At 47.4% G+C, this 22,970-nt stretch overlaps 1 protein-coding gene across 2 annotated transcripts in view; it reads right to left on the reverse strand.

Annotated features, from left to right (window-relative positions):
* The window catches only part of LOC131093967 (opioid-binding protein/cell adhesion molecule homolog), a 309,438-nt gene that overhangs the window by 234,658 nt on the left and 51,810 nt on the right, over positions 1–22,970 (reverse strand). The gene's annotated exons all lie outside the window — the stretch shown is intronic.

Raw genomic sequence — 22,970 nt, forward strand, 5'->3', positions numbered from 1 at the left:
GATCCTGTTAACCAAACACAAAAACACCCATGGCATTGCTTCCAGCTCCTTTGCAAGGGCTGGATCTGAGCAACGCTTCAGGCTGAGCTATCATTTTGCCTGCCTGGAAATAACGTTTTAAAAACCGCAAATAGAAGTCGAGAAGAGGTTGAAGAGACAAAGAAAAAGCTGACTTGGAGCAAGAAGTTGTAGTACACCCACTGATAAGGCAGGTGATAGATAGAGCTACAAGATGTTGCGTGGAGACTCTCCCTGCTGCTCTAAGAGACTTTCTCCCTAAATGGAGAAAGGAGATTGGTAGTCAGACCAAGGACTATTATTTAAGCCTCCAGTTATTGATAGAAACACGCTATCTTTTTAAATTTACAATCAAGCAAGCAATTCACTCTCTCCCATTTACAACAGCACAAGATGTTTGCTCATATCTGCCCTGGAGATACCAGAGTCTTTTCTGCTCTTGGTTCTCTCCCAAGCTCTGACTGCAGAAATCCTTCTGCTAACATCATCTCTGAGCTTTCCCCTCGTTTTTCTTCCTGGTGACACGCTCTGCTCCTAACTCAGGCCGAGCACTGACCCACTTCTCCAGTTGGTTCCATTAATACCTGTGATTAGTAGGCCTTGGAGCCAACAGCCACCACCAGCCCATGAATCACCAAGATTTCTTCCCTTCCGTGGCACCAGCAAAAAGGAAGGAGCCAGGGTACTTTATCTCTGATATATCTGCTGGTGATAGGAAAGACATTGTTGGTCTACTGTAACTGTCTATTTTTTTCTTATAAATGTGTCTCTTAAAATAGCAAGTCACGAAGAGGGTTTCAGACATATGGGAGGCCCTTGGGAGCGGGGCCCTCATGACTGCGCGCGGTATTGATAGCAACGAGATAAAGAGGAGCCCGGCACACACCGAATCCCGCCGACGCCTCTAATAAGATCAGGACAGATGACAAGGCACTCAACTGTGCCCCAGCAAGGTCATTACTGAGCATTAATAACGGAACCTTATTATGAACAGATCACTCAGTGGTAGAGCCTTTCCCACCTTTGCTGCTAAGAAAGTTACGGCATCCCAGGTCCCAGAGCAGCAGGGTTTGGGTTTTGCTGCCACTCACCCAGGCTAAATATGGCCAGGGGTGTCAAGCTGCCCCATGGGGCAAGTCTATCTTCCTAAGAAATGCTCATCATGGAGCCATTTGGGTTGGAAAAGACCTCTGAGATCACAGAGTCCAACTGTTTCCCCAGCACTGCAAGGGCCACGACTAAAGCACGTCCCCAAGTGCCTCATCCATGTCTCTTAAATCCCTCCAGGGATGGGACCCCACCACCCCCCTGGGCAGACTGTTCAATGCTCGACAGCCCTTTTGGTGAAGACATCTTCCACAATACCCAATCTAAACCTCCTCTCAAGGCCATCTACTCTTGCTCTGTCATTTGTTAATTGGGAAAATAGATCAATCCCCACCTGGCTCCAACCTCCACTGGGTAGTTGTCGAGAGTGAGGAAGCTTCCCCTGAGCCTTCCCAGCTCCCTCAGCCACTCCTCACAGGACAGAACCCCTTCCTTGGTTCTGAAACTCCAGCATTTCACGTCTTACCTAATTCTTTGTATCTTACTTGAAGTCATGACCAGCTGCATGCACCAAATCAACTTTTAATATTCTCCTGCCCCCTTGCCTTGTACGACCTCCTTTCATTGCAAACCAACTCTTCCTATGAAGATACTCCCACCAAAGCAGCAGCCAGACCTGCTCTCCTCTGCCACAACATCCAGCAGCTGTTCTCTCCCTTTCCATCTTACACAGAGGAGAAGGTTCAGGTTTGTCTGATCCTCCATCCATTGCCCCTTTTCCAATGTATTTTAGAGTTCAAGCCAGGGAGAACTGGCACCACCAGAAATCTGACCCAGGTTCTGCTGAAACTCTGAGTGAAATCATGCCAAGCCCACTGAATGGGTTTTGACTTCAAGAAAAATAAAAAGCATGTCTGAAGAAGAGCAAGATTTTTTTTTTTCAAGCAATTTTGGCTCTTTTCCCCCCTACTGTCTGATATTTCATTTTGGGTGTTACTTTGATTTTTATAGAAAAAATCAAAACCAATCTGACCCCAATTGTCCAGAAGTACTATGAAAAAAATATCTGATATTCACAGAGCTGTGGTCCTATTGCCCTAATTCTCACCTTCGCTTATTCTGTAATTTCCTCCTTCGTAACGTGGTGACTGGAGCTGAGTGCAGTGTCTCAGACGTGCACTCAGCGAGGGCTGAGATATTATTGTTGATTTATGGGGGCTGGCTCTGCTTAGGGAGCAGTGATTTACTTCAGTGTGTTTTCACAACGCTGCCATCTCTTTGGAGACAGATCTCACCCTCAGCTTCTCCACATCCAAGCACCTGGTGCTAAGCACTCGGTCACAGATTGCTGAGACATTTCCCCATCCTTCCTCCTCTCTGCAGCTGTTTCCAGGAAGGTCATTACCACAATTTTGCTCCCCTAGGGTTTAACAGCCCAATTAGGGGAGACAGCAACACTTCAGTAGGTGCTGGCCAGAGCATGGCCTTATCCCTGGAAACCAATTCTTCCTCAGACTTAAATATGGACCCAGTTTTACACGTCACTTATCTTCACAATGGAACAGGTCAGGAATTATTCTTCCCAGCTTTATCTGCTATTCAGCTCTGCCTTTTGTTGGTCTCCTCCTTTTGATGCTGTGAAAGAAGCAGGCCTCGCACACAGAGGCTTCCCTAAAGTACTTATTTTCCTCCTATGGGAGTAGGCAAACCTTGCACCCAAAATCCAGCCAAGTGACCATGCCAATATGAAGCACACTGCTCCCTGGGTTGTTTTTCCAAGAACTGTGTCTGCAAAACACTCCTGGGAGACAGGAAGAGGAATGGGAACAACACTACAGCAGGACCTGGCCATAAATACCTGTTAAAGGGGCCTGTTATGGCTTTTCCTTCTGCAGTGGTTTTATACATACATAGATCAGTAAATACTGTAATAGAGGCAGTTTTCTGTACAACACTTTTTGCTGCTATTTTGCAAGTGCAGATACATCAGCACAGCATCAAGCTCTTAAAAATGCTCGGGAAAAGCTGCTCAGGAGAAGCTGCTGGTGCCATTACCCAGCACCCACACACCAGAACAACGAGCACTCCTCAGGCTCACATTTCTGCTGCAAAAGAGGGGAATCAAGACACTTTCAACAGCAGAGCTCGGGACTAAGTCTCCTATGGAGCAAGTCCCAACACCCCACTGGGAGACAGGAATCACGATCACCTCTTTGTTTCCCATCTCCCTTTTCATCCTCCCTTTGCCTCCGTTTCCCCCACTGCAGGAAACCTTGAACGTCGGCTCCCTACCAGAGGTATTGAGAATCTGAACAACTGAGCAGCGTTCTGAGGGCCTTTGAAGGAGCTGTACAATGTGGGAACAGTGGTGCACGCCGAACAATAACGTGTCCTCGCTCGCGGTGCGGCCCCCGCGATGACTGTCCTCAGCACAACTGTCAACTCCACTCCCGGTGAAGGATCTTTATTATTAGTGATGAGCTAAGAACCAGGGTGAATGCAGCTTGATTTTGCAGCTCCAGCACTTAGGGGAAAGAACAAACTGTGTAAATCCATAATCGGAACCGCGGAGTAGGAATAAATGTGGAATCCCATCGGGTGACATCTTGCTTTAGGTCCATGTTTTCCTTGCTGCTTCCCACACCTCTCCTGTGAAAGAAGCACCAGCTCCTCTCCCCTCCCATAGCCCTTACCCTATAATTTCTACCCTTTATATCCTCAAACATTCCCACATTCATTGTAAACTCCAACACTCTCTCTCAAGCCATTTCAGGCAGTTCCTCTGCGATGCTCATAAGTATAAAATCTTTCAGTGATGGTTGCAAAAGGCGAAATCAAATGACAGGTTGATTTAGTGCAGCTCTTACTAACAGCTTGCAGAAATTAGAAGTAAATAGGAGGTCAAACAGCTCGCAAGCAATTTGACATTGGCAATTGCAGCTTAGTTAGGCTCCTCTGGTAATAAAGAACCACGGTGTCTTTCCTTTACCTCAGTGCTCGGCAATAGAAAGGTCATTACCAGCTAAAGATACTGCAAGAATAACACTTTAAACCTTTATTATTTTTAACAAGACACGGGTATTTTAAATAGTGTCTGTGCAATACACTTGCGGCATGTTACAATGACTGGAAATGGCTCAAAATAATAATAAAAAACCAAGTGAAATTGGAAACACAATATGTAACCATCCACGGTTCTTAAAGCTGTGTCAGTCAGTTAAGCAAAAACCATGCTTGGGCATAAGTGAGCATGAAATTTAATATAAACATCCTGAATGTCATAGAGAAACAGATGAAATATGTATACAAAATGCTAAAGTAAAATATACAATGAGCTTTGTATAAATAAACAATAAAGAAATAAGAAGATTAAAAAAAGCTGTCTTTATGATATATAGGATTGGCAGGAATGAACCCATTCTGCAATTGTCTGGCTTCAGATACTTTGGGGATGTTGATTATGCTTTTAATTCTCTTTCATCAAAAGCAGAGGTAATTAGGGACAAAATAATTCCAGTAAATGTCAACTGACTAAGACTTGAGAAAACTCAAAAGACGCAAAGTCATACACAAATATTTTGAAGTGAATAATAAATGAATTGTGGGCTCTAAACAATTATTTTTTGAAGTATCCCTAATGTAAACTAACCAGATGTCCTGGGTAAAGAGGGTGAGAAATTGCCTTGACAGGCCACTAATTCCTTCACTGCAGATCCCTTCAGTGAAGTGGGGATTATCAAAATAAATAAATAAACAAATGAAAGCAAACACAAGAGGCACAACATGGCTTAAAAAGCCAGAGAAGGCCAGTGCAGTTATTACAAACAACTGCAGTCCTCAAAACATTTCTGAAAAGTTCCTATCTGAACTTCAGTACCTGTTTCAAATGGGAAAACAACATCCCTGGCTTTTCAGACCCTCCCCATGCCCCATTTAGAGATGTGTGTCCCCAAAACAGTGACAGCATCACTAAGCCCAACTTGGTTCCCGACTTCCCCACACCTCAGTTTCCCACCTGTCTAATGGGAATAATAACAGGGCCCCATTTCCCGAGCTGGAGCGTTGCAGCAGCACTCAGATGCCATGGAAACGGGCGACATTCCACCACCCACGCTCCCCCAAGCCAGCTCTGTTATTCAGCAGAAATGTAGATGGACCAGCAGCTGACCCAGAGGAAACCAGGTCCTCCTGGGTGAAGGATGGGCAGCATTTGGCAAACCTCTGCTCCCAACTCTGTTTTATGAGACCCAGGGTGTCAGCAGGCACTGTCTGGGTTTTGTGCCCTGGAAATATTTCCCAGTCCATGCCATCCCACCAGGATGCATCACTGAACGCCACCTATGGGCTCTTCTCTAGATATTTTCTGCTGGGACCCAAAACCCTGCATGCAGTTGCAAGGGAGCTAATCCCCAAGGTGCAAAAGACTCCAATATTGCACAGAGATGCTAAAAACCCCAGGCTGGATTACCAAAATGGCTGTGGAACAAAGATGTTCCTCTCCTGAACGCTGAGTGCAATCCCATCCACGTACAGTCTCCTCCATTGCCCTCCCCACCAGGATGCATCACTGAATGCCACCTGTGGGCTCTTCTCTAGATATTCTCTGCTGGGACCCAAAACCCTGCATGCAGGTGCAAGGGAGCTAATCCCCAAGGTGCAAAAGACTCCAATATTGGACAGAGATGCTAAAAACCCCAGGCAGGATTACCAAAATGGCTGTGGAACAAAGATGTTCCTCTCCTGAACGCTGAGTCCAATCCCATCCACGTACAGTCTCCTCCACTGCCCTCCCTGAGCAGGAGAGGGACTGACCTGTAACTCATCCCATCTCCACCAAGCTGCAGGAATTATTCATCATCATGCCAAGCTATCAATTTCCCAAATACATCCCAACTGGCCACAGCACAGGTAATTAGAGGCCACAGCCACCAGTGATTCAGGAGGGTGAGCACTGAGTGCAGGATCCAGGAGTGCCCTGGGAAATGATGGGACCCTGTGGGTCATGCTGGTTCGTCTGCACATGATTGGCTTAATCAGAGATAAGACTGACAATAGAGCAGAAATTTGAGCTGCAGACCAGGTCACACAGGCCAGCTTGGTAGGAGACAAAGAAAATCAGAAATGTCAGTAGCAGGTCTATAATAATTGCGTAACTATTTCAGATAATAATTTTACAGCAGAATTTTCCCCTGGCTTCCTATCCTGTGCAAATCCCAAATCAAGGCTGAATCGAGGGGTTCAAATGCCTGAAGATTTTGACAATGTAGAAGAAAACTAGTAAGGGACACCCTCACACTGACCTCCCTTAGGATGGAGGGACAGGGCCCCCAAGAGCCAGAGGCAACCAGAGAAAAGCAGAAACACCTCCCTGGCTAGCAAAGGACACGGCTCCACACCACTTTTGTCATCTTTCCCTGTTCAGCAGACAAGCTCCTTGGTCACTGCAAAGGACCAGGGCCGTGGAGAGCAATTCTGAGCTGTCTCTGCCTGCAACCTGTATTTGTTGCTCCCTTGAGTGGCTGCCTCAGACAGGCTTTACTGTATTTTAGACCTGACATTACCCAGCAGGCAGTGAAAACTGGCTACTCATTAACTTTGCCAAGATGGGAGCAGCTCCCATAAAAGCCACTGAAACCACTCCAGCATTTGGGGTGTGTGTCATTTAGCTGTGATGTGTCCCTCTTGCTGTTTGGCTTTTCCCTTTCCCTTCAGTTTTATTTTTACGTGGTGACATTTGGAAGAGAAAGCCATTGAAAGCGGCAATATTGGACATTCAATTCCTGGCTCCCTTGCTGTCACTTAGCAGAAAACATTCAGAAATTTAATATTTGATCTTCCACCTCCTCTTTGATCACCTTTTTGTGCCTCTACCACTCCAAGGACAAAGTGGCTTAATAAATTGGAGAAATAGGCTGAGGAGGCTGCTCTGAAAAGGATTCAAAGCAGAGGCAGGAATCAGATGTACAAATTACTCGCTAGCCAAGGTTCTGGCAGAGATGTCAAGAGATTTGTGTACTTGGTGCTTTTTCAGGCCAATTTTCCCAGAGAGGGACTCTGGCTGGTTAACAGAGAGTTAAACAAGGCTTAATAAAGGCAAATAGTTAGCAGGTAATGCATTGCTGAATATTCAGCCGATGAGGCAGTGCTCAGCTCATGTCTGTAGCCACCAGCAGCATCATCCACTGATGGATTTATCCCAATCTACCACTAATATCTGCAATATGCTTCTAACATCTGCTAACCACTTATTAACTCTATACAGACTCCTGAAGAGCTATCAATAACCCTAACTTTAATAAGAAGGGTGACCCCGTAGCCAGCATCAGGACAGAAATGTCATTCAATCAACTTTTCTGGCTGGGCTGTTTTCGTCTGCCAGAAACCTCCTGGGAGCATCAGGCAGGACAGAGCAGCACGTTCAAGGTCAGAGAGCCCTCAACCAGCCCTGTGCTTGGGACTGCAGAGCCCCAAACTTCAAGGCAGTGCCATATATCAGGCTGTGTGTCCTTCCTTTGAGCTCCTCAGTGGCCACTACACAGTTGATATTCACCTTTCAACCATGAAAAAAAATGTTCATGATGAGATCAAGCGCAGTGACCTCATTCTGCATTCACCAGCTTCCCGTGCTGGAGCAGATATTTTACTCTTTGCAGATGTGAGGTGAAAACCGTGTGTTGAGGGGAGGCACCACAGTAAGAGCCATGAGAAGGATGGCACAGAAGTCATATTTTCTTTCCATGAAGGAAGCATCCTCCTTCTCCACAGCCTGCTCAGCTGCATGGGGAGAGCTCACAGGAAGTAGGACATGGGACAGAACCCTGCTGCCTTCTCCTCACCCTCACAGATGGTTCCTTTCTTGTGCTGTGGGGGCCAGCACATCCCCAAGCCCTAGCACCACATGCCACAGTGTGTTAACATTCCATGGAGCTCCCCTTGCACATATCCATGACACTCCCCACGGTACACATGGGGAAACTGAGGCAGGCTGGATCACACCAGATGGGTTCCTGCTGCCTTCAGTGCTGCTTCCAGCTCACATTCCAAGGTCAATGTGCCAGCAGCACTCACACATCCTGCAGTGGTAGAATTCGCAAGCCAAAGCCTAATTCCTCCACCAAACTGAGTCACAGGCAATCTGCAAGCCAATGGATTTGAGTTCCAGCAAAAGTTTGAGTCCCAAACTAACACAACTGTGCCCCATCCTGTCCAAAGGGGACACTATGCCAGCTTATGGAGCAAACACCCCATTTGCCCATTGCTACTCCTTCCAAAATAAACAGGTTTATGATCACGCCATCATTCCATCGGTCCAAGGCTCTCATGAAAAACCCAGCCTGCACCGTGGCCATCACCACCACCCCGCACTCCGCAGACCGGCTGCGGATCTGTCACCATTTCAAGAGCCGCTTTCTGCATCCCAACCGTCCAACACAACCCTGCCAGCCCCTACCACCTGTTCTGCTTTGGCCTGCACCACCACCACCACCACCCTCGGTGGGCAGGAAAGGCCCTGGCGTGGCGCGGATCCTTGCGGGGTTTGCAGCTCCGTGGCGGGCACAGCTGGCTGGATGCTGCTGCATCCCGCACCGCTGCGCCGGGGAACGGCCGCTGCAGCACCAAATTAACGGTGCATCTGCTCCTCGCTGCAGACGCCGCCGAGAGTGGGCTGTAATTTCGTCTCCGATCCCCCAAATAATGTTTGTTGTCGTGCTGTAATCTTGGCAATCAATGTAACAGCTGAACAGATCGTTTCGGCTGAAATATTTGCTAAACACGCGAAGACCTTGAAACCACACCTCAGCGTGCGCGCAATTGTGTGCGGAATTGCACGCTGAACTAAATGAGGACTGGGTGGGGGGAGACACGGGGAGAGCTGCCAGCCAATTAAAACACAAAAACAACGAGGGAAAAAAACCAAACACCAAACCCCCGTGAGTTTATCTGCAGCACCTTTCACCAGCGACACCTTATTTCCTGTAAATCAGGCAAAATAAAGATTCAAGCACTCTTTGGAGCACTCCACTGTCCAGGATGGATCAAGTGAAATGTGTATGCAAGGCTCTCAGGAGCAGAATTCAACGGTCACAAAAATCAATTGGCCAAACCAGCTGCACGCATATTAACCTCCTGATGTCCCTCTCACTGAGTGCTACCTTCACTATAGCCAGCTATAAACAGGCTAAGCCACAAAATGTTTTTATTTAGGGAATTTAGCAAGAGCTGCTTTTTTGATTTCTGTGTTTAGCCTGCTTGAAATGCCAGCCTGGGAAATGAAAGCAGCAGATTAGTGAAGACAAAGCTGCAGGTGACCAGGTTATACTCATGGCCACACTATCAACCACCTGCACGTCCTTCTGCAAGTCATGGTTCTGTGATATTTCCCTTTTTCTTCTTCAGGACCTGTCTTTATTTTGAAATCAGCTTTCTGAAATAAAGAATCTGATTTGGATACAACACCTGGGCTGCAGGACCCCAACTGGGGTTGGGGCTCCCAGGCATTAACTTAACATTTACCTGAAATAACACAAGGTCTTTGGGGACAAGAAAGGAAAGTTGCTCCTTTTTTGGTTAAACTTTTGTGTTTCCAAGGTTTTGATTTCTTCTAGCACTGCAAAGCATTTGTATAAATTAGTGCAGACGTCTGAGATACATCAAATTTGACAGGCCTGGGGCAAGTTCAAACTTCTGATCACAACATCCATCACAAGCACTGAGCTATTTATCAGCAATTGATCAAAACAAAGAGGGAGAACAAAACCTTTCACTTCAGTAATTGATACCTGAGGGCTGACAAGAGCAGGTCCACCGCCTCCCCCTCAACACTGCAGATTGCTTAGCTGACCCCCAAGACTCCACTCCATTAAAGCACTTCACCAAATGTGAATCTTTGGGAGACCTGACGCCACAGAATGAAAAAAAAAAAATCTCATGGACCTGCTCAAGCTCCACCTTTGACCCTGTAATTCAATCATGCAAACCCCCTGATGACCTCAGTGTGAGGAGTAGCTGGAAAAGGTTGGAAGACCAGAGATGTGACTGATGGAAACAGAGTCTGGGATTCTGGATAAGAGGAGTCACTCTCTGCTCTGCCACAGCCTCCCAGGGAGGCCTGACACATCACCCAGGCTCCCTGGTCTCATCCCCAGTGGAGTTGCTATCTCTTTTAGGGGAAAGAAAGCACATTTGCAAGTCTGGGATGCCAAGATATGGCAGAAAAATGGGCAAAATCCTTTCAGTGAGACCCAAGCAGCCTTTTAATCCTCCAAGCAGAAGATCACAGCTGCTGAATCACAGCGCTCTTGACTGGGATTCAAAAGAGAGAATTTGGGGTCACTGGGCACCTCCATGGTGATGTGTCAGGCTCAATTCCTTGGCTGTGACATCCCTTCCATTTCTAAACATCTCATTCAGTGGGGTTTCAACCATCTGCACTGCATAGGGACTTGTCTCCAGCCTGGGCTGCAGATTTGGCTGGGATAAAACGGGCAGGAGCCAAGGAGTGAAGCCAAGGGGACAACGGCCTGGAGCCAGGAGAGCCACACCAGCACAAGCAGCACCTCCACAGTGATCCCAGGGACTGGGCACTTCCCTCCCCAGAGGAAAGGAGGGAATCACTTTGCACGTCTTTATCACGCCACAGCCTCGAATCCAGCAGCCGGAGCCAACCTGGCTTGCCCGGATCCCTCACGGAGACACGAGCCTGCCAACCTGCTGAGAGGCAAAGGCTGCCAGCACTGCCAGCCTTGGCAGCTCTCCCAAGGTGGAGAAGCAATGGGCTTTCCCTGGAGGCACCAGGCAGACAAAGGAGGCCCCGTGCTTCCTACAAGGCGCGCACGGCCCTTGCCAGAGGACATGTGTCCCCAACAATTCCCTGTTGGGCCACACCACTCCAAGGGAGCTGTGACACAGCCTCACTGCAACGAGGCTCATGGAAGCCATGTGCGCCAACCACGGCAAGAAATAACATTGTTTTCTTAAAAAAAAAATTAAAATAATCAATCAGCCATTTTCCACACATTTGCTAATTACTCATCAGGTTTTCTAATGAGGGTGCTCGCATCGCTCATGGAAGCTATGTGTGCCAACCATGGCAAGAAAAATAATTGTTTCCTTTTAAAAAATAAAATTTAAAAAAAAAATTAGCTCATCGCAATGAGGCTCGTGGAAGCCATGTGTGCCAACCATGGCAAGAAAAAACATTGTTTTCTTTAAAAAAAAAGATAAAAATAGCTGTTTTCCACACATTTGGCAATTACTCATCAGATTTTCTAATGAAGGTGCTTCCATGGCTCATGAAAGCCATGTGTGCCAACTATGGCAAGAAAAAGCATTGTTTTCTTAAAAAAAATTAAAAAAAAATTAGCTCATCTCAATGAGGCTCATGGAAGCCATGTGTGCCAACCATGGCAAGAAAAAGCATTGTTTTCATAAAAATACAATAAAATAAAATAAAATAAAATAAAATAAAATAAAATAAAATAAAACAAAATAAAATAAAATAAAATAAAACAAAACAAAATAAAATAAAATAAAATAAAATAAAATAAAATAAAATAAAATAAAATAAAATAAAATAAAATAAAATAAAATAAAATAAATATTAGCCGTTTTCCACACATTTGGTAATTACTCATCAGATTTTCTAATGAAGGTGCTGTGCTGAGCGCCGGGAGACAGAAGGATTTTCTGCTAAAATCAAACGGGGAGTAAGTGCGGCGTTTACCAAGGGATAGGCAGCTTCAAAGCTTTCCCTTCCACTTAGATTTTAAGCACTTCTACAAAAGAACATTGATTTTGGGTTAAATTGACTGATTTTATTCATAGCTGGTTCGTATGGTGTATTCAAAAGACAAATTGTATGAGACTGCAAGCTATGGATCAGCTCTGATAATTCAGAGTCCTCTTTCCTCTTTCTCCTTTTCTTTTTTTTTTTTTTCCTAAATATTTTCCATGCTTATAATTTGCTATTATTTGGCCCCTGCCTGGACAGAAAAGGCATTTTCACAGTATGGGAGCCTGTCTTTGAAGGAAAGGTATTATATTTTAATGCCAATTACAACAGAAGTAAGAATCAGACATCCCTGCAACCCTTTAGAGCTCCTGCATAGCAAATGGCCTATTTGGGGAGGGGATGTGTGTTTTGTTCAGAGACATTATATTTATGCAGAGAGTTTATTGACTCCAATTTAGTTGAAATATATAATAAACATGTGTATCAAGCACTAAACACTTGTGACAAAGATCAGCTCTAATCCCTCAGGTGCACTGCTGTAGCTGTTAAGAGAAGTGCTAGATGAATACTCCTTAAAAATATCACAGGCCAGGAATATTTAAGGCCATTGCACATATTAGGCATGAGGCAGCAGGGCTGGGACATGCTGCCAGCTGCCTTTGGACACGCAGGAGGGAGCATCAGCTCCTGCCACCCCAGCACAGGTCACCATAAATGTCCCAAAACATCCTCCCAGGCTGGCCTCAGCACATCTCCCCCCTCACACACAGCTGGCCAGCTGCAAACAGCTGGGTGCAAACCAAAGCAACCTTACCCCAGCAAGTCATGGTCTGAGGCTGGGCAGCTCGGCCACTGTGACTCTGTTTTCCCATGGAAACAGAGAGGTTGAAAGCCACTGGTCAGAGGAACTCAAGGGGGGACAGTTTGCAAAATGCATCTGAGGAATTGAGACATCAGCTGCTAAATTAGTCTCTGCATCATCACTCTTGGAATCATTGGAAAAGCCCTGCAAGACCATCGATCCCCACCTTGTCCCCAGGCCATGAGTGTCACGTCCAGGCATTCCTTGGAGACTTCCAGGGATGGGGACCCCAAACCTCCCTGGGCAGCCCCTTCCAATCCCTTTCCCTGGGGAAATTCCTCCTGGTGTCCATCCTGGCCCTCCCCAGCCCGGCCTGAGCTGTTCCCCCTCCTCCTGTCCCTGTTCCCTGGAGCACAGCCCGAATCCCCTCCAGCTGTCCCCTCCTGTCAGGACTGGTGCAGAGCCAGAAATTCCCCCTGAGCCTCCTTTGCTCCAGGCTGAGCCCCTTCCCAGCTCCCTCATCTGCTCCTCACAGGATCTCCAGACCCTTCCCTATTAACTTGGCTTCCATTCCAGGTTTTCTTGCAGCAGCGACGCAAACCTAAAATGGCAAAATCCTTCCATCCTCACATCATGAAAGGCTGCAAGACTCATTTTATTAACTAGGAGGAAGAGAAACTTAAACTATCAAAAATATTTCTCTCGAAACCAAAAGTTTGGTGACCCCAAACAATTCTTGGGTTGAACCCACTGGATTGTTTCAGAAAGGGAAGAATTGAACAACTTCAAAAGATGCTGAAACACAAAAACATGCAGAGCATTTGGTTCAAAGGCCCATCACAGGGTTTCCTTCTGTTTTATTCAAACCCTTTGGGAATATATTTAAATAAATGAAATCTAAACAAAACAGTGGTGTTTGCAGGGAGTGGGGCTGAGCTTTTCACCCCTCCTTTTTTTTTTTTTTTAAAGGAATTTTGTCATCCAGCAAATGAGCAGAAAAATGTGTTATTCACTGAGCTCTACTTAATGTGCTGAATACAAAATAATAAATAAATAAAAGGAGTATACAAGTGCATCAATCTGAACATATAATGAGAGCCTGGTGGTGATGAATTTGAGAGATGCAAGACAAACCACCACTGAGAATTGTGTAGGGACCAGGATTCATTGTTGTGCCATACACACACTCCCCAACGGATGCTGAGGAATTAGGGGTGGCTTCTGCAGCTGTGGACAACCCAGAGAACATTTACAATAAGCCTGTTCATGTCACACCCTGAACATGGAGGAAAAGAAGGGAGAAGAGGGCACAGACTGCAGAGCATGAGGTCAGGAGTGCTGCTCCTTTAGCTGGATTTTCTACTGATCTGGAATTACTGAAGTAAATATCTTCAAAACCATACATCCCAAATCTCTCTGCATTCCAAGTACAATTAGATTCTCAGCAGTCAACCACTGCAACCACCTACCAGATACAATAGCTACAACCCTTGAACAGGAGATGGGATTTCAACCAACCCAGGAGCATCCCTTTCTTTTTTCCCCTCCCGAGTCCAGCATCCTTCCCCAACAGCCAAAATCCCAGCCAAAATTTTTGCCACATCCTGGCACCTGCCCTCTCAATTTGCAGCCTGGGATGCCAGGCATTTCTGGAGAGCTCCTCTGTTATCATTTCAGAGCATCCGATGCTGCTAATTGATACACCATAATACTCTCATTTACTCAGCATCAAGCTGGAGCGTTGATAATTGATGGATTGGTTTGCCTTTGATGATCTGCAAAATTAAAAGCCACAACTCTGCAAGATGCTGAGGATCCCACGTGAGAGCCTGCAAACTCTTGAGCTCCCAGTGCAGCTGAGCAGAAAGGGAAGGCACTCAGGACCAGGCAGGGCTGGACCTTAATTCAAGAGCCCCCATGACTTTGTGGAGCTGTATCTATTAATATGAATTTAATTGTGGGTTTATATCTTATTATTGTCAAGTGAAATGAAATTAGGAGGAAGGAGATGCTGGTCCTCCAGGGAGCATCTGTATTTCCAGTCCCTGAGAGCTTTAACTTGCGGAAGAGGGCAAATAGACAATAAATGTCAATAAGACATCTCTTTTCTGCTCTTTTTTTTCATTAAAAAATGCTTCCTGCAAAAACCCACTAAGCCAAGGGGACTGCAGGCATGGAAGTGTGCACTCCTACCCAGTTTCATGATGCTTTTCTGAGAGGAGCTGCTTTATTCCAGCCCAACTTCCCTAGGACACAACTTGGAGAGCATGAAGTGCAGCACAGCACAACAACCTGTACCCAAACCAGTTGCTGAGTGTTTTTTCCCCCAGCACGTTCAGCAAACTGCATGGCTGGTTCTGGAGGAGGGGGGAATGTCTGGCCAGGCTGACATTAATCAAAACAGGATTTCTCGAATGAGTTTTACAGATTTCTGACCCAGCACCGCACAGCACATTCGCGAGGTCAAGGAGACGGATGCTTGAAGGATGGCAGTTGCATGGCTCCTCTCAATCCATACTTTCCCCTCAACATATTACTGCTTCCTCAGAGCAACTCCCCCATTCGCAAATGATGATTAACACTCTAATCTTGGCATAATTACTCCTGCCTTTCAAACCACACCAGAAAAAGAAAAGAGAAAGGGGAGGAGCGCCGAGGAGCCGATGTCCCACTGTCATGGCAGCGTTTCAGAGCCAGCTGTCCACGAGACAAGTCACGACAGCAGCTCTGTCCACCTGCTTGGGAACAATGTCACAGGAACTGAGGAGGACACTGGCCATCTGCATATATTCCCCTCATTACTGTCTCTCCAGCTCAAGTCTCCATGGCTTATCAGGTTTTAAGACAAGGTCATTGCAACCAAAGTTCTCCCGTTCGCTCCCCAGAATTTCTTTTAGTTATTCCTATCTGGATACTCATATTATTGCCATTAAATTATGATAATTTAAGCATCCTGCGTTCTGGGTGAAGCAGACAGAGATACCCAGGCAGGATTCCTGCCAGAAACACGGGCTGGCTGCACCTCCTGAGTATCTCTTAATTATCTCTTTCTCTTTCTGGTGGGGAAAGGTCTGAGCTCAGGTGAGTGCTCCCTGCTCTCTTCTATTTGATTCAATTCTCCGGCTCATGAAATATGCTCCTGCTTCCTTCGAAGGACAAATGAAATGAAACAGCCTCTTGGAAGGAGACAAACGACAGAGGATACGGGTGAAGACATAATTCAAGAGACTTTGGGAAAGTCGGATGGTGATTTTGAGAGGTACTCAAGGAATTAATCCAGGAATGAAAGAAACAGAGAAGGAAGTCAATTAATTCACTGCAGCACTGCTTGGACCTCTGACTGGAAGTCAGCTGCAAGGAGTGCCCAGGGAGGCTGAAAGGCACTACAGACATTGTATTTTTTAAAAAAGGGGCTGAAAGGTGATTTTTCAAGCACAGAGAGAGGATGTGGAGCTGGAACAGCACTAAGGAAGTGGGCAAGAGCAAGAGCCACCAGGATTCACCTTTTCTCCTCCCTTTGGTGAGCCCCACCTTGGCTCTGAAGGGAGGTCCCTCGGGTGATGGCATTTGGCAGCACGGTGTGCCTAACAGCAGCTATAAAGAACTGTGATGTGACTTCAAATGCAGACAAAGCAGGAAAAAGGGATCTCTAGGAGGTAGGAAAGGACAGCTGGGCACTGAGCAGCACAGGTGATGCAGGGCTGCCAGAGGAAGTCAAAAGGAATTTGGCAGAGAGGTGAGTGGACAGATGGAGTGTCCTCAGGGCAGCCAGGAGCAGCCGCCACCTATGGAAAGCTCCTCCACAAATACCAATACCATCACTGGGGGAAGGAAAAAGCAACACCTGGGATCAACACTGGCCAACTTTTGTCCCTTGGGATCTCTGGAGATACCAGACTCTCCTGGGAGCCAGAACTGGGTCGTCTCCAACAGCACAGACCAAACACAGAACCCCAGAATGGCTTTGGTTGGGAGGGACCTTAAAGAGCATCTTGTTCCAATGCCCCTGCCATGGGCAGGGACACCTTCCACTGGAAGGAACAATTCCAGAGATGGGGCAACAACAGCTTCTCTGGGCACATTTTAGTGGATACCACTTTAATCACCCTCTGTTTGCTCTCTGAGGTTCTCCAGAGCCCCAGCAGGGACCAGAGGACGTCTCTAAAGCGCCGATGAAGCCGGAGGTAATTAAATACGAGGGGCCTCCCATTGTCAGCCTTGTGCCTCTGTTTTTGGCAGCCGGCTCCAGCAGAGCAGAAGAGGGAAGATTTGATTTTAATCACACAGATTTCAGGTTTTATTTTGCTCATTAAAATTTCTGATAAGGATTTAGTCTGACATTATGCAGTATTTTGGAAGAGGATGTGTGGCAGTGGGGGGGATTGAAGCAAACCACGTTTCCTTGTGATGAGAAGATCTTTCTGCCTCCCCATGACAGACACAAGGATATGAGCAGGTGTTATTTCAAAGGGAAGGGATTTGGGGGGAAGAGGGGAGCAGGAGGGACTCAAACACACCAAATCAAGGATCTAAGCCTTGGATTATGGAGAAAAAAGGTCCAAAGTCTGATTACAGAGCCCATTTCAGAGCCGCCTCCTGGAAGCCATGATCAGTTACTTTCCTAACGCCTTTTCAGGCCCCATCAGAGGGAAGGGAACACTTCCCCAGAACAGAACCAGGGATTTCCAGACTGTCCCAGCCTCCCCACAGCCCTCCAGAACAGGCTGGCACTCCCTACTCAGCTTTGCCTTGGCAAGGAGGAAAATGATGGAGTACAGGAAATGGAATTGTCACCATTTCACTGCTTTCAGGAGCACCATCAAACACTTCCGTGGAGAGGAAGGGTGACAGCTTGGACAGGGGAGGGAGCAATTCTCTTGTTTGCTCGTTGATTAGGATCCAGCAATTGCAGGCAATTTGCCTCCTATTTCTTCAGCAGCTTTACACAAACACTGCTTTAAGAACCTAAGTGTTATTCATCAAGAACAAGAAGTCTGCATGAAGCCAAAGTCACCTGAGCAAGAAATAAATGAGTGAATGTGAGCTTCACCCGGGCCTGCTATTGCCAAGCATTTGGATTTGTCCCCACAAAAGCATTTGGAAACAAGATGGATTTCTTTGTCCCCGGAGGATATGTTGTTCTTTTAATAAGCCTTAAACCAAGCGAGTTGTGCAATGTGAGTCGTGCAGAAGATGAGATGAGCTTTTAACTGCAGTTCCCTGGGTGCTCTCAGCCTGTGTACCCACCAGCTACGAGCCAGGCAGGAGATCTGGGGAATGAGCAGAAATCCGGGAAACAGATGGAAAAAGAATCTATGAAATACCCAGTAATTCCCACCAAACCAAGGGCAGCCAGAAAGACAGCAGCAGGAAACGCTCAGCCAAATATTTCCAGTGCATCTAAAGGGCTTGTGTCACCCCAGAGGCTCCTGGTGCATCCAAACCAGCACCCAGAGCAAGAAAATTGCTCTGCAAAAGGGATTTTCACTGGGTCAACACTGCCAACCACCCCACTGAGGCAGCAGCTGGCACCAGTCCCCTCTTGAACCTCCCCTCAGTGTTGACTGAGCCTCAGTTGTGTGCAAGGTGCTGCAATTAGATGGCAAAGAAAATGATGCAAATGACACCATTCATGTATTTTTAACAACTTCTAATGGAAATCAGTAGCTGGGAATGAGCAGGGAAGCACATCCTAAGCGCAGTGAAGCCCCATGGGCCCAGAAATCCATCTTGGGTGCCAGGAAGGGATTTGATTTACTGTGCCAGCTACAATCCATGACTGCCCAGGGTTGGATGTGTCCTTCCCACCATGGTGCTGGCAGTGAGTCCCCAAATCCTCCCCCAGGAGAGACAGAACACCCAAAGCAGCAGCAAGAGGGCTCATGTTCATCATTCTTTGTGGCCCCATCCATCAGGTGGCCCCTGGGGTGCTTCAAGCCTCGCTGGTACCCATTTCAGGAGTAATTTCTGAGTTAAAAATCAATTAAAAGGCTGAGCCCTGCCTTGCCCCTGCAGGCCTGGCACACCATGGGGGGTAGAACAGGGAATAAAGCCATGTGCATCCATGAGTGCTGAGCAGAGCCCTGAGTCACCTCCCCCAGCAGCGAGGCCACCTCTTCTCAGGTGTTGCAACTCATTTATTAGATCTCTCCTCTCTTTTCTCCTCCACCTTTCACTGTCCTTATTATCTTTTTTTTTTTTTTTCCCAACCAAAGGGAAAAGGAAGAAAAGGAAATCTCTCCACCACAATAGCGTGTCAGGCTCCTATCATTTTCAAACCCTCCTCTCCCCTCCCTTTCAACTCTCCTTACTTAGCAGAGAATTTTTCTTCATTAAAATTAAGCCTCATTTCAGGCTCATCTTCTTTTCTCCCTCTCCTTTTCTCCAAATTGAATGAAACGTGATCTCCATCAACCCGGCCTCCCTTCCCTCTCCTCTTGCTTTCAGAACCAAACCTTCCTCCCCATAAGGAAAAAAAAATAAAAATTACCCAAGCATCCATCCATCCTCCTCATCCTCATCCTCTCCTCTTGCAGCTCCAGGAAATCAGCCCCACTGAAGGTGACAGCTTCTGCTGGGAGCTGCACGATTCCCCCCCTTCCCTCTCTCCCCTCCCCACATCCCACTTTCAGCTCATTCTCCTTAATTGGGGAATATTTTCTCCCACATAATGGAATGAGACCTTCTCCTCTCATTTTCTCGCTGGCATTTTTTTACCTGCCTTAATAATCCTGCAGCTCCCCTGGCAAGCAGCAGGAAGGGGCTGGGGGTCCCCACCATGAATCCCCACCCTGAGAGAGACGCTGAGCGGCTCAGCCCACGCAAACCTTGGCATCCTCTCCTAGGAAAAGCAGCCAGATGGCTTTAGCAGGACTTTCCCCTCCCCTCCAGGTTTCCAGTAGCCTCTGGCACCACTGGATGATCAACAAGTGCTTCAAAGGCAGCTTGGAGATGGCACCAGGCACAATCTGCACATCCAACCTGACCAGAGACCTGCCTTGGCTTCGTGACCAGTGCTCAGAAGGGATAACCCCATCCCATTTCCCAATTTCTCCCACCTTTGCTGTCCTTCCCTCCTTCCTTCTATCCAATGCTGCTTTCTCCTCCTCACTCCGGCTTTTTCTCCACCAAAAAAATGTATTTAACATTCTCTGATGCTCAAGGCCAGCCGGCTCGTTAGCTCTGCTACACCTGGATCAGGATCTGGAGACAAAATGCTGCTTCATTATAGGAGCTGAGGCTCTAATCCATTTTTTTTTTTTTCAGGCTGTTTAACTTGTAAGGACAACAGATGGATACAGGGCTGTACGCTGCAGACTCCTTAAGATCCATCACACAGGCTTGGAAGTGCAAAAACACAAGGCTGGGGAATGTGAAACCAGAGCAGATCTTAGAGCGGTCACCTCAAATTAGGCACAAAGAGAAAATGTGCCAAGACTGGAACTGGACTGAAGCTGCCAACTTGTATTGCTGAAGATTAAAGGAAAACCAAACTTATTCCCTCCACATCCCACAAACTAATTTAAGGTTTTCTTTTACTTTTGTCTCTCCAGTGAAAAAGAACAAGGAAAAAGTTCAGTAGAAAATTAACTAAGAAATGAACATACTCCTACTTTAGGTTTGAACAGATGATGTGCAAGAGCCACAGCCTGAAAACCTCAGGTTTTGCTTTGGAATTTTTCACAAAGGTAATGAAAAACTTTGACCTACCAAAAGACCTCCTGCAAATGTTCTAAATGAGAACACATCCAGCACCACCTTCCTTTCAGCATCTCAGACAAGAGATAAATTTTTATAGATAAGATACAATAAACAACTCTGAGACCAAGAACTGAAGAACTTCAACTCATTCTTCAAATGTGCCGGCCTAAAAGAGACTGTTCACGTGTCTCGGGGCTGCACTAAACTGCAACCTTCTGAGAATCTGTTGGTCAGGGCACGAGGCTGTGAATGCTGGTGTTTCTCAGGTCTTTGAACGCTTCAGTCACCTCGCAGGGGTACTGAACTGGGAGCCTGGCATTTACCCTGGCACTGCCCGACCCTCCCAGAGCAGCCGCTGCTCCAGCCAAGCCCGGGGCTGCCAAAGCAAACCAGCGCCTGGCCTCGGGGCAATTCCCTCCCCTCCCTGGAATGCATCCCAGGGACAGTTTCATCCTCAGGGCACCAGAAGACTCAGAAATCAGGGAGCTCACGCAGGGATGGGCAGCCATCCTTCCCAAAGCCAGCAAAGCCCCCGGGAGCACTCCAGCTTTGCAGAGGAAGCCTTGGACGCCTGCCACAACACGCTTGCCACTGGTTTAGGGATTTGCTGGGACAATGGCAGGACAGCAGCTCCTACCCAGGGGCAGGAGGATGAATAGGCACAAGAATCCCTATTTAACACACACAATAGCCCAGCCCGGCTGCCCGTGTAGGTTCACCCGGCGTTTGTTCGCGTTTCCCGCTCCTTGGACTCTCTCCTGGTCCCTCCCAGAGCTTGGAGGCAATAACTTGCCTTCTTATCTGACCCAGAAGGACAGCCAGCTGTCAGCACACAAACACGGCCTTTGTTTATCCTGAAATGAAAGCTCAGTTAATTAAAACCAGAAATCACTTTCTCTTATCTGCAGCCTCTGGCCCCTGTGGCAGGCAGGAGGCTCCAGGGCCACGCTCACGCCCCAGGCTGCTCACAACAGCCCCCACACAATGTCCCAAACTCCTTGCCAGCGCCTGTTGCATCCTCCTTTGGGGTTCATTCATGGCAAATGGGAATTTGTAAGGCAGCAAGAGCATCTCCACATTCCCAGACAGGTTAATGCCACTCAGTTCTACCCCATTCCCTGACAGTGGAGCTGCAGGGCCGATGTGCAATGAGCTTAACAGTCTCAGGGCTCTGGGTTTGCAATGCTGGGGTGATCAAGTCCATTGTGCTGTCACATCTGTCCCCTCACAGCCCAGCCCAGCATTTTTTCAGCTCCACACAGAGATTTCACCTTCCAAAAAGGAGGGAAAACCCAGGAGCCTGCCCCATGCAGGCCGAGAGGGCCCAGCCTGGCTGGGTGCTGCCCACACCCAGCCCCGCTCCCAGCACGGCTCTGGGTGTGCTGGGAGCCCTCGCCAGCAGCAATCATGGTTATGCAAGGCAGGAGCTTGACAGAGTGCCAGTTCTGCATGCTGAAAATTGAAAGCGATCGACTTCCACCTTGCGCGTAAGGCAGAGAAAATCACATTCAACTCATTGAGAGGCTTCAACAGCAGAAAGATTGATCAACTTGATGAGAAGTGACTCTCTCTCTGCCATCCTCCTTCCCCCCACGCTCCTCTCCTGTTGATCCCAATTTCAGCACAAACAAGGGAGCCAAGGGCCCGAAAAGAAGCCCATGTGCTCCTGGCTGGGTCAGATATGTGGAAGAAGTTCTTCCCATGAGGGTGGGCAGGTCCTGGCACAGGGTGCCCAAAGAAGCTGTGATGGCCCCATTCCTTGAAGTGTCCAAGGTTGGACAGGACTTGGAGCAACCTGGGATATGGGAAACTGTTCCTGTGCCTGGCAGGGGATGGATGACATGAATTTTAAGGTCCCTTCCAACCCAAACCATCCCATGATTCTATCCCAGGGCCAATTCTCCCTAAAAAGGTCAGAGGTGCACCAAGCTGCAGAAGGATGTCTGCTGATGAATTTTAAGGTCCCTTCCAACCCAAACCATCCCATGATTCCATCCCAGGGTCAATTCTCCCTAAAAAGGTCAGAGGTGCACCAAGGTGCAGAAGGATGTTTGCTGATGAATTTTAAGGTCCCTTCCAACCCAAACCATCCCATGATTCCATCCCAGGGTCAATTCTCCCTAAAAAGGTCACAGGTGTACCAAAGTGCAGAGGATGTTTGCTGATGTTTCTGGCTCCCACAGAGGATGCAGCAATGGGCTGCACCTCACTCTGGGGACACCAGGAGGGTGCTCAGGATGAGGAACAGCGTCCCTGTGCATGGCAGAGGTTGGATGACATGGATTTTAAGGTTCCTCCCAACCCAAACCATTCCATGATTCTATCCCAGAGTCAAATCAGAGGTGCACCAAAGTGCAGAGGATGTTTGCTGATGTTCCTGGCTCCCACAGAGGATGCAGCAATGGGCTGCACCTCACCCTGGGGACACCAGGATGAGGGACCCCACCTCCCTGAGCTGCCTGCCCACACACAGGCTGCTCCCTCCCTCCCCTCTCACCTGGCACTCCTCACTTGGCCATTTACACGTGTCACACCAAAATCTTTCTCATTAAGCGGAAATTGAATTTCGTTAATTAAAGCAAAAGAAATCAATTAACCTTATCAGCAAACAGGAGCCATTGGAAAGGGAATAAGGAGAAGGCATCCCTCCCTCTCACCCCGAGCCTCCCC

The sequence above is a fragment of the Melospiza georgiana genome, chromosome 27, assembly GCF_028018845.1.
Source record: "Melospiza georgiana isolate bMelGeo1 chromosome 27, bMelGeo1.pri, whole genome shotgun sequence".
Classification (NCBI taxonomy): Eukaryota; Metazoa; Chordata; class Aves; order Passeriformes; family Passerellidae; genus Melospiza; species Melospiza georgiana.